Here is a 12181-nt window from a genome sequence, read left to right on the forward strand (position 1 = left end):
ACAGAATCCTATATTTTTTTAGAATTTATGTGTAAAAATAAACTCATCGCTGGGTGGTTTCTTTTCTCACTCAAATTAGTTTTTCTAAAATCTTTGAAAAAGGTTTTTAACCTTGGTAACATTCTTAGTCGATAGTCACGTGCTGGGTCGGTGCATTGTTTTGTTATACATGTTGCTAAAAATCGTGAACGGTTTATTTACGATCTTAACCAGAAGGACGCATATCGCTTGGCAATTAAGGGCCCACGAAACGGTTTCCTTATCGGTATTAAGAATAGGTTGGTTAGATTCGAAAACACTACTGACAAAAAAGGCTTTAGAACTTACATAGCATTCTGGTCACAAACATTTTTTTAGTTTGATTACTCAACCCTCTACTTTTAATACCATTCCGTCGGCCTTGAATCCATGTTTCGCAAACATGACGTCAAATAACGTTTTAAACGTCTCTAATCTTATACGCTTGTATAAAGCATTTATTAAATATTTGCTTAATGTCCAGCTTGGCTGTTTAAGTCTTTCTGAAAAAAAACTGGGTACATGTAAACATCCTCCACTGAAATTATAAACTAAATAAAATAAATTAAAATGGTAGCCTGTTTCTTCTTCTAAGGTATGGTATATAACTTTCTCAGGGAGCAAGTCATGAAATTTTTATACGTTTCAGAGTTTAAATAATTTACTGTCAAGTGGGTGAAAATATTAGTCGATTTCACAATACTTACCAACATGTTTGTTAAAAATCTAACCATTATAGTCAGTTTTTGGAAGATTGTTATTAAGAATCTTAACAATGTTGGTGATAAGAAAAATCCACTTGATAGATGATTGTTTGATGATGTTTGGTAACCCACCAAATACAGCTTTTTGATTTCCGCCGACCGCTACGCGAGGCGGAATCTTTAAAATCGCCTTGAGGGATACAGCTAGGCTGGATGCACGGGGTTGTGATATTTAGGCTTTAGGCTAAAATATTTGCTCGGACCCTGTCATTGTTATTACCTGAGAAGCCAATAGGAAAACTTCGTTTCTTTTACAGCTAATAAGAGTACAGACTTTAAATAATATGATCTTTACGATCTTCTAGTATTCTACATTCCTTGGCCAAAGCTTTGAGGTATGACCAAAAGCATTTTGAATTCTTGTCGTACGAATCTTGTCCTTTTGCTGTGCCTGTGGGGAATTTCTTTTAAGGTTGGCTTGCTGGTGGGAACTCCAGAGTAGTTTATATTATAGTATACTTGATATAAGGTAAGAATTATTGTATTTTGATTAGCTAGCTGGTGTTTTTTAGCTGACCTGCACATGTCTTTGTCTATTCACCAAGAAGCTAGCTAAGCTATAGCTAGAATAGGGAAAGCTAGCTAGCTACCAGAAAAGCAAAGTTTTTAGTTGTGTTAATAGTTAGCCAACTGGACGTAGGTAGCTACCCCTTTCTTCTTTAGTTTCACATGGGTTTTAATTATCCATTTCATTCCCCAACCAACCAGACGCATTATAGATACAAAATATTTTTTTTCGATTGGATAAAATTATACTTGAATTTTGTAAAATCACTTGTCCCCAGCTACAGTTAACCCCATCATATAGTAGCTACCTAGTTAGACATGTTTCATTACGACACAATGGTGTTTATATTTCCAGACCCCAAACGCAAATTGACAGGCTAAAATATGCAGGCGATAAGCCATAGACTATTTTATTTCAAACTTTATATCAAAGATTTGTTTATTGATCACTTATATACTATGTTTTAATCGTTTTTTACATCTATATTATAACCAGGACATGCATGTTTTTTTGTAAGCTGAAAATCCAGTCCAGATATATATATATACGTTTAGCCTTTCTAATTCACGACATCGTCGACACTGCAATTGGCCAAGGCGAATACCCAGGTGCATGTACTTGCCATGGGTTTTATTGCAGTTGGGTGTGACTTAATTTACATATATAAGTTTTATTCTCATTTTATTATAAATTTCTCTCTAAATGTAACTACGATTTGTGTATGGGAGCATACAATCACAAACAAAATATAAATTGCCCACATGAAACAGAGTTTGCTAACTTAGAGCAGGCAAATGGTAGCTCATGTTGAATTTTTTGCTGACGAAAAATAAATTGAATTAGAAAGGCTAATGTTTAAATACTTTCATAGACTATAAGAACAAAATTACGAGTCTACAATTGCTATATAATACAATTAAAGAACACTTGAGGGTGAAAAAGCGGAAAATCTGCTAAAATTTAGAAGTTACTATAAAAAACCTGACCCTAATAAAATTAAAGCATCTTTAAACTCGCAAGAAAGAATGTTTTTCGTCTTTCTGGTGATATTTCACTGAAATTGTGGTTTACCGATGCTGTACAAATTTTTGAAGAAGTATAACCAAAAAAATCAAATATTTTCACAACTAATAATAATTTTTGTATTAGTCTTTCTTACATGTGAAATATGTTGTGAACACTGTGAATAAAATCATGTATATATCTGTCATGTATATACGTTATCTTTCCTGGTGGTTTATAAATTAGATGGGGGGGTAAAAATTAGGGGTAAATATGTTTTGTATGGAAAAGTATCCAATTGTACTATTTTCCCTCATTTTTTGAATGTTTTTTCTTTTTCAGATCAGCCTTTATCAAAACATCCACCGTTGGCATTTTGAGCGAGAGAGTAAGAATAACGCCTAAATTCTGAAACATTCAAAAGTTCAATGTTACATAAAAGAATTTGTATATATCATAAAATGTCCAAAATTTTCTAGATTAATTTCAAAGACATTAAGTTAAAGCTTTTATTTTTTAAAGAATACTATATGTAATTTTTTATTTTATTTATATATAGACATTTTTTATTTATAAGAACATGAATATGGAAGAAAGCCCTTTCAATGTTTTTAACGTTTGAAATGCAGCCTATAAATATTCTTGAGATGTTCTTAATTTACCGTAAATGATGAAAAAGCACATGGAGTGGAAGCTTATTTAATTTCCTCCATTACAGGGGTCGCTTAATTGGCAGGGCAGTTAATTAAGTAGTAGTGCTTACTCAGCAGGAGGGGTGATTATTCTGTAATTTACGGTGTTACCGTAATTTGATGATAATTTCTACAGAGTGTAGCACTTGGACTTTTTATATTTTTTAATATATTTATTAAAAAAAATTGTATTCAAGCTTCACAAAGCCTTAGAATAATCTTAACATGTTCTTAGATTTTAATACTTATGTTCTTATATGCTTTGTTTCGTCCTCAGAACAAAAGATATTTACGCTGGGCTTACTTTGATCGCGCTTTGTTCTCTCAGAATAATCTCACACTATGTAACATATTTTAATGCCATGCTTATTATCTCTGCTGATGGCGGAAATCTTCAAGCCATCGGGCTTCTTGTTCTAGTCTTTTATCTCTTCCAAAAAATGTCTCCCTTTGTGGTCACAAAAAATAAAGATTTCTGAAATGCAACACTGTGACCGTTTGTTTTGCCAAAAACACGTGTATGCTAGACTTATTTTTACAAATATATAACCCGATATGTTTCTCACTAATGACGCAAACATTGATAAAAGTTCTGTCTTTGTTTGAAGGAGAGGCGAACAAAAAAGAATTCTAAATCCTAAAATCTACTAGGGTAACTACTATAATAACAAATAAATAACTATATTTCATAACAAAGTATCTGTATATCTTCCTAACAATCATCTTACAAAATCTTCATAGTTGTACGGGATGAAAATAAGTAGGTTTTGGATGTACTTACCAGTAAACATCAAAAATAAGATCTTTCACTTAAGATAACCATGAATATTTCACGTGCTATAATAATAAAAGCATCTTACAACCTTTGTTTGAACTTCTCTGAACTTAAGAAATATCTGTTATGACCAACAACAATATTTTTTTCATGTTTTGAGTCCCTTTTCCACAAAATACTACGAGCTTAGAAGGAGGAAGTTTGTTATGATAAGAAGGCGCCAAGTTTGAATAAATACACAGACCGAAAACATTCAACAACAATTTTTTTTCACAAATCTTTACTTTTTTTATCTGCACTAACAAAGTAAAATATCAATAATATTAATAAAATAATAAAAATGTTCTTCACATGTTGTTCAACATTTTTTGCTATTTTGATCTTAAACTTTTTTCTAACATTATTTTGTGCATAGTGTCCCGTGAGCATCACAATAAGGAGAAATATGTTCCATTGTTTTTTTAATCTAGCCACCCGTTTGGCCAATGTGTAAAAATACTGGATTTTTAAAAAAAATCAGTACTTACAGAGGTGTAAACAAATTTAATTGGTCGGTTGGTACTTGAGCTCCGGCTGTGCATCATTCGATGATATCTCGTTGGTATGTGTTAGTAGAAAGGTATGTCGCAAGGAGGACATACGCCCCGCCCTCGTGGTATGTCGCAAGGAGGTAGTACCCTCGCCTCATCTACTACATGTGCTACAGAGATAGCATCGGATCGATAGCACAGTCGGTAGAGCTATCTCCCGGTAAGGGAGAGGTTGTGGGTTCAAGTCCCACTTGATCGATCATCTTTGCAGCACTTGGGAAGCTAATGTGCAAGCTTACTTATACCAAAAGATGTAAACAAAACAGGTATTTTTAACACACTGCTTATATTTTGGGTCTAGTTTAATGCCGTTCTGCAAAGTTTGGAAAAATGACCGTTTTTATGTGAAAAACATCAAATTGTTATAACCCTACGAATATTTTCAATATAAAAAAATCTTCGTCTTTTCTTTAGGAAGTTTCTTGTTATGATGGCTGGAACATGTAAATTGATTTATTTATTATTTATTTATAAAGCTAACTATGCCAGCCGGTCTGGTCTTTGAAATCAACGCAGTCATTATGAACTTTTATTCCGCAGCCGTGCCGTGCGCAGTTCGCCTCTCCTTTAAAAAGGTGAACTTTATGATATGCATTCGAAATTAGGAAATTATAGTTACGTTTGCATTATTTATTTGTGGCCAGTTTATGATGGTCACGTGATCACACATTTTTTTCTATTTGGTAAACTGACTATACCAACCTCGTTCTTATACCTTTACCTGATTTATCAACGCGACAAGCCGAAAGTTGTTACAAGTAGAATGTCTGAAAATCTGTCTTTATAAGAGCTTTTATTTGAGGTACATTTTGTCTGTATGCTCTTTTTCTGGTAGTTTTTTCAGTAACAAAGCTGCTAGAAGATAGCAAGCTAGTTACTTGTCTGTAGCTAACTAGCTGTTGTTAAGGTACAACACCTTTTCTATTTTAGGATCAGGAACAGAAAACAGTAAGCGAAATTTTAAATTTTTTTACCGTTTTTACCAGTCCTAGTTAGAAAAGTTTCAATTTTCCAGCACTTTTATAAAGTTAAGTTTGGCTACTTAGTAAATGCCATGGTTTAAATTCAGTGCAAAAAGTTGAAGCGAGGAGACACATATTTTTGCCAATGCGTTCCATTTGGTGCGTTCTTATCAGAACATTGGCAAGAATAAAAATAGCGACTGTTTTCATAGATACATGAAAGTTTCTTTCAGAAAAAAAATACTATTTTACTATGTAACTAAGCTTTGTCTCGACTTTTGATCAAGTTCATGAACGAATAACTTGCGAAAAGGAAAGCCATCGTAAGCCGAAACCACCTAAATTCTACCAAAACGATTGGTTTTAGTAGGCCTTTGAAAAAACTGTTTTTGCCTTGTTAACGTGTATCGCCAATGTGATTGTGGAATTCCGAAAAATTGTTCGAGTACGTATATTTAGCTGACGAATCCTCAAAACAATAGGCGTAAAGAGCGATATGCTCACAAAAATGTATAAATTACGGGTTTGAGTTTGTCGTTATTTGTCGTAATTTAGCGAAAATTCTGGACTTAAAAATACCCCAAGAAGTATATAGGTTTGCGTCAGTTCTATTTTGGGGAAAGAGTCAAAGTGTTATATGATTTGTCGTATCAACTTCTGATAAAAACCTCTTCTTCAGTGCTTTTTTAAAAAATAATCACGGTATATGTGTGCATGTTTTGAATCAAGTCGTCATGTTCGGTAAAAATAAAATTATTAAACGGAAAGTAAAATTCTAGCAATAATGAATCTATAGACATCATTAAATCCAGAACAAACCTTGTGAATAAGAACGCATCCGCCATTTTTCTAATACTGAATCAAAAACCTAAAGATTATGCTTACAATTTCTGTCGTACGGAATTTTGTCCGTGTACTGTATCCGTTCTAAACAAGTTTTTATTTACAAACATTATGCAAAAAGCCATTATTATTTTACAAAGAGGATTTTCATAAACTAATGTCTCCTTGGATCCTTGATATTGTTTTGCACCAAATTTTCCGTCTGACAGATTTTTAATCTTGTTTAGTGTTTTATTACAACATGCATCATACTTAAAATTATTTCCTTATTTCCTTATAATCATCGACAGATAAGATGATAATGAACCGCATAATGGTATACTTTTTTTCTCCGACAAATTATTTTTTGAATTATTACTGTGTTGCGGATAATAAGATTGTAGAAGTTTTGATTGAGAATAGATTTGAAAAGCTGAGAATCTGAGTAAACCCTTAGTTCTTTTAAACATTTAGAAACGCCCTGATGTTCAAGTTTTGATCGAGCTCGAATAGCGAGGGAGTTGAACTGTAAGAACTGTCTGTCCAGCACATTTATCGTTAGTGAGAATATTCTCAATATGTTAAAAGCGGTTAAGCGACAAAATTACAAAAAACTCAAAAATGAAAAGAATCTAACCAATCCGCAAATTATTTTTAAACAGACCTGTTGTGATTCCGCAGATAATGATTGCATGCTTGGGTATTGGGAAGATTTTTTCATACCGAAAAAGTTGTTGCAAATTACTGACAAAAGTTCCTCAAATAAAAAGTAACGATTCCGATGAGGAGACCAATGGAACACAAATCACTTACAGCAAGTGGGCTCGAGTTGAGAAAAAGGTTCAAAGGGCTACGTGACGAAACAGCGTTCTGACTGTGTCAACAGATGAAGGAAAAGCGCGAAAAGCATCAAACAATTTTTAATCGAAGTTTAAAACAAGCAATCACTCTAGAATCATTCTCCTGTGTTACTAAAAGCATTAGGATTATGGAAGAAAAATTTTTACTAATAATGAAAGTCATTGTCTGGAGTGACGAGATGGTTTCGATGCAGATTTGTGTTTATGATGTTGGCGATCAAGCAATTGTTCTTGAGTGGCATTTAGTCTTTCCTGCTCTTAAATCGGGAAAGGTTTCGGTAAGAAATCTAGAAGAATTTGTCCACGCTGCCATCGTTACTTTAATAATATCAAATTACATGTTTTTCAGAAGTTTCAAAACACTTTAAGTACACAAATCTTGGAAGAGAGATAAGCAAGAAGAATGTACCGTTATCAAAACACGATACATGGCGTATTACCGATCTCAGAAGAACATCAAGTTTGTGGCTATCCAGATATAAAGTCGATGATAATACGCGTGGTCACTGTCTTGCCAATTACGAAGTCAGTAATATGGCAGACGAATGGCTTTGTTGCCCACTATGTAAAAATAGTTTCATAAAAAATACTTTTATAAGTTATAATAAGTATATATTATCTCTTTGGCAGAAAGGGGGGTAAACGACCCCCTCCCACCAAAAAAAAAGATATCATTAATTACAATCGGCGAACGCAAAAACTTTTTTTGCTATATACAAGCTCTTTTCTATGTTCAAACTTTCCATAAAAGCCGTGTTAGCCGGTTGCGTACATATTTGTACATACGGTTTCTAAAATTTTTTAGCAACAAACATTTTGCTGATTTGGATTTACTGTATAATGTTTTTTTGTTTTTCTTCACTTCTTCTAATTTTTAACTTCTTTCTGTTGGATGGACAACCTTTTTGACTATTCTTTTTTACTATGTTTTGCATTAATTGCAAAATACACATTAGCATTTTCCAAAAGCTTGCATAAATAACAAGAAAACATTTTATAAAGCAAAAAATGCAATTATTTGAAGAATTGTAATAATTTTTTAACAAAAATATTAAATATCTGTCGGACGGATAATTATGTTTTTATGGAATCTCGTTAACTGAAAGACTTCATACCACTTAAAATGTTTGTAATCTTGCCGAATATTGGTTTTGTCCGTCCGACAGAAGATTGGCAAACTAAAGTGCCAATGAAAATAAAAAAATTATAAAGTAAATTATTTTGTTCCTATAAAAACTCGAAAAAGAAATGTTAAAAGCAATTTTTCAATAGATCTAGAAAAAGGACTAAAAAATCTTTTTTCTTTTTTTTATCGCGCTTATCTGGCAGACGATTTCCTAAGGGTATTCTCAAGTTTTATATTAGTTAACGTTTAGTTCCCTATAAAGAATAAAAAAAAATAAAAATTTTTCTGTCTAGTCAATCGCCATACTAAGTTTTAAACTTTAGGTGTGAATGGTACATGTAGAAACTGAGTTTTAATTAAAATCAGTTTAAGTATAGCCAGTTTAATTTAAACTAGTCTTGTTAGGAGTGAATGGTGTATTATTTAGGACCTTAAAATGAAAATATCTCTTGATTTTTATTAGATTAATTTTTATTTCTTCCCTTGTTTATTTCCCTTACTTGAAGTGATCAGTTTGCTTTGTCAATACAAACCAATCCTTAGTTGGATTAATTTGATTTTTATTTACGACATCTGACGATAAATACCATTTATCATTATAAAATCGAAAAAAAAAGATGCCAAAATCTTTTAGAAAGAGCAGAGTAGAGACTGAAGATGTTAATGCTCTTCAAATTCTATCATAAAAACCTTAACAATAGTTAAAATAAAGATTTAGTCAAAAAAAGTGTTAATAGATAAAAGTTTTGTCTCCACCGAGCCGGATTTGAACCAGCGACCTAAGGATATCTGTCCCTGCCTCCACTACAGTCCTCCGCTCTACCAACAGAGCTATCGGTGGATACACTGCATTGTGAAATGATGGAAGTATATAAAATAACGATTTGCTAGACAATTATTTTCCTAAGCACATGTCCTAATAACTAATTAGCAAGGAGGTAATATCGGTGTAAAAAGTCGCCCTGGTTACTAATTAATGATTTGAAGAAAATGATTCAGTTAGCGGTTAGCTAGCAATTCTGCAGCCTCGGCATCGAAATATTTCGAATCCTCCTGTTTAACCTCACCTTATTTAATATCTCTGATATTTTTGATAAAAAGAAAAAAAAGGTTCAACCAGGACTTGTTTTAATTCTGAGGTGCAAATAAGCACGTCGAAAGATCCAAACACAAAAAGTTGAAACACAGACAAAGTAAAAGTTGTTAAAAAACATAAACAAAGAAATTAAATACTTTACTACAAAAGAGAAATGGTTGTTGCTAAAATTGGCCATTGTTTTGGAAAAGAATAGTCCTTGAAAAATGTTTGAACTGCAGCTTCAGTTGTTAGGAGGGGAACTTTATGTTCGTTGTTGTAACAGTTAAACACATCCTTTTTGTATGTTTATTCAGTGTCTTCATTATTTCACTCGCAGAATAAAATATTCAAACTGTGAAAACAATGACGTTGTTTTTGCAACAATGACGTTGTTTTTGCAACAATGACGTTGTTTTTGCAACAATGACGTTGTTTTTGCATCAATGACGTTGTTTTTGCAACAATGACGTTGTTTTCGCATTAATGACGTTGTTTTCGCAACAATGACGTTGTTTTTGCAACAATGACGTTGTTTTTGCATCAATGACGTTGTTTTTGCAACAATGACGTTGTTTTCGCATTAATGACGTTGTTTTTGCAACAATGACGTTGTTTTTGCAACAATGACGTTGTTCTTGCAACAATGACGTTGTTTTTGTAACAATGACGTTGTTTTTGCAACAAGAAAAAAGCTCCTGAAAAACAAAGTTGTCCGTTACGTTATGCTTTGGTTCGATTTATAAAATTTGAAGGCACTGCAATGCAGACAAAAAACCAGAATGTCTATAAGAGTACACATAGTTAACCTTTTAGTTAACCTTTGCTTCGCATAAAAATGTTTTCAAGGTTTCTTACTAGGCGCGTATTCGGAATTTTTGGTTCTGGTTCTCCGACTTTTCTAGATTTTTTTTAAGCAAACAAAAAAACCCCGGAAACAGAAAAGTGCATTTAATTATAGAAACCTATTAGATAATCTATGCTGCAAAGTGTTTGCTGTTTATACGCTTTGAAAACAAATGCATGTTGTAAATATAATTTCCCAGGGCTTATTTTTTCGCAATCTAATAGTGGCTAGTGCTGCGCCAGCACGCATATATCTCTTATAATAATACGAAGTGTATGTGACGGTCATAGCGGATATCCTCATTTCCTTTAATATTGCCGAAATTTTCTTTGAAGTCGCCGAAAAAATTATGTCTTAAATGTTAAATTTTATGACGTTACGGCGCGACGTCAATAACACTACTTTTACCTCCTATATTAAATTAATGAAGCCATTACAGTGCACTTAAAATTTGAGGCCAAATAACCTGGAAACGAGGTGGTGACGTTAATTATTTTTCACCACGTGGGTAACTAGGGACCACCTAGGACCAATTTGGGTAATTTTCCCCAACCTAGGTCCCCAAATCCGTTTCGGAATGGGCGGGTTGATGACGTCTCTGCAACCATTTGTCAAAGACGCATGATCCTATACATTTTCTTGATCAGCGTTTCAAGATCTATACGATGAAGGCAACAGGTATACAAATTTCTAAAAAAAATTTTTAAGGTTTTGACGGGTCTTTGCTGACGTCAGCAAAATTTTTAATCCCTGATGTCTCTATAGGAGTTCGTCGAGAACATATGATCCGGTACATTATTTTAACCAGCATTTCCACCTCTACACATAATAGACAAAGAATAAACAAATTTAGCGAATTTTTTTTATCTGCACTGCACTGCTGACGTCAGCAAGACATCTAAGCAAACTCTCTTTTTATTGACCTTTTGCCTAAGTGGATTTCTCCACGGGTTTTATAGACTAGTCAAAAAGTAAAAAAAAAAAGCTCTGGGGACGAGATTACATTTTACTCGAGAAACCTTTTTTAATATCTTTTTAAACTGTCTATTGAAGCAGGTAAAAGTTCTCTCCATTTTGTCATAGAGTAAGATGTAAATACCTCGCTTGCTAACATAGGGACCAGTTTCCGCTCTACAACCCTTTATAATATTGATTTAGAAGTTAAATAAACGTTAGTATAAAAAGCAAAGAACCAACAGAAGGTTAAAAATTTTCGCCGTTTCCTGTATGATACAAATTTGAGAGAGTGACCAAGAAGCTGAACTGGGCTATCGAGTCAAACAAAACAGGCTAAAAATTGCTCCCTACAAGTGTTTACTCGTGCGAAGACTGCGCTGTTTGAAAGTCAGTAATGAATAAAAACAGATAGAATGCTAACCTATAACAAAAAGGAACAGACCCCAGTTTCTCAAGAACTTCGCAAGATCAAAGAAGCTCCCATTTTAATATTATTCGCTTTTATTAGACTTTTTTATTAGTAAGAGAAAGTGCAAAAGAAAGTCGTTTCAGGAAACGAGATACCACTTTTAAACAATTAACGTAGTCACTTCCACTGTTTCGAAAACAGGAAACTAGAAACTGTTCAAAAGAATTTTCTGGTTACCTGATGTCTTTGATAAACCTTTTTATATTAAAAATTGAATAGAAAGGAACATGCTTCGCACACGGAGTCTGTCGGATATTCTGACAACCCTAAAAAAGAAACTTGCCTACTGAGGCATTATGTCTTAAATCTGTAGTCTATACTTTGTTAAAAATCGTTTAAATTTTAAAAGAAGGATTTTCTCTGCGGTTAACTAATACTTTTAAGACATGCTTCCCATAAGCTAACGAAACATATGATTTCTATATAAACGCTATGATAATTTGATCCTTATTTACTGACTCACAAAGTTAAATTAAAGTTTTCCCACTAAAATATTCTCGCATGAACAACATAATTGCTATTTTCCTCAAAATAAAATGGTAGAAGAAACGAGGAAGTTAAAAATGCGTTTCTGATATAAAAAACAAGTTAGTTAGTGTACACATTCTATTTGCATCGCCACTTACAAAATTTAAAAATCGATCTACCAAAGTAGCCAATTGGCGGATTATAAATTTAAATACAGCAAGTATGATTTTAAGTTAATTCGTTTCA

At 33.1% G+C, this 12181-nt stretch overlaps 1 non-coding gene across 1 annotated transcript; it reads right to left on the reverse strand.

Moving 5' to 3' along the window:
• Window positions 1-8870: 8870 nt before the first annotated feature.
• Window positions 8871-8960, reverse strand: Trnay-gua (transfer RNA tyrosine (anticodon GUA)). The gene is given in 2 exon segments: window positions 8871-8906; window positions 8924-8960. It is a non-coding gene; the product is annotated as a tRNA-Tyr (tRNA).
• Window positions 8961-12181: the final 3221 nt, after the last annotated feature.

Source organism: Hydractinia symbiolongicarpus, chromosome 6, assembly GCF_029227915.1.
Source record: "Hydractinia symbiolongicarpus strain clone_291-10 chromosome 6, HSymV2.1, whole genome shotgun sequence".
Lineage (NCBI taxonomy): Eukaryota > Metazoa > Cnidaria > Hydrozoa > Anthoathecata > Hydractiniidae > Hydractinia > Hydractinia symbiolongicarpus.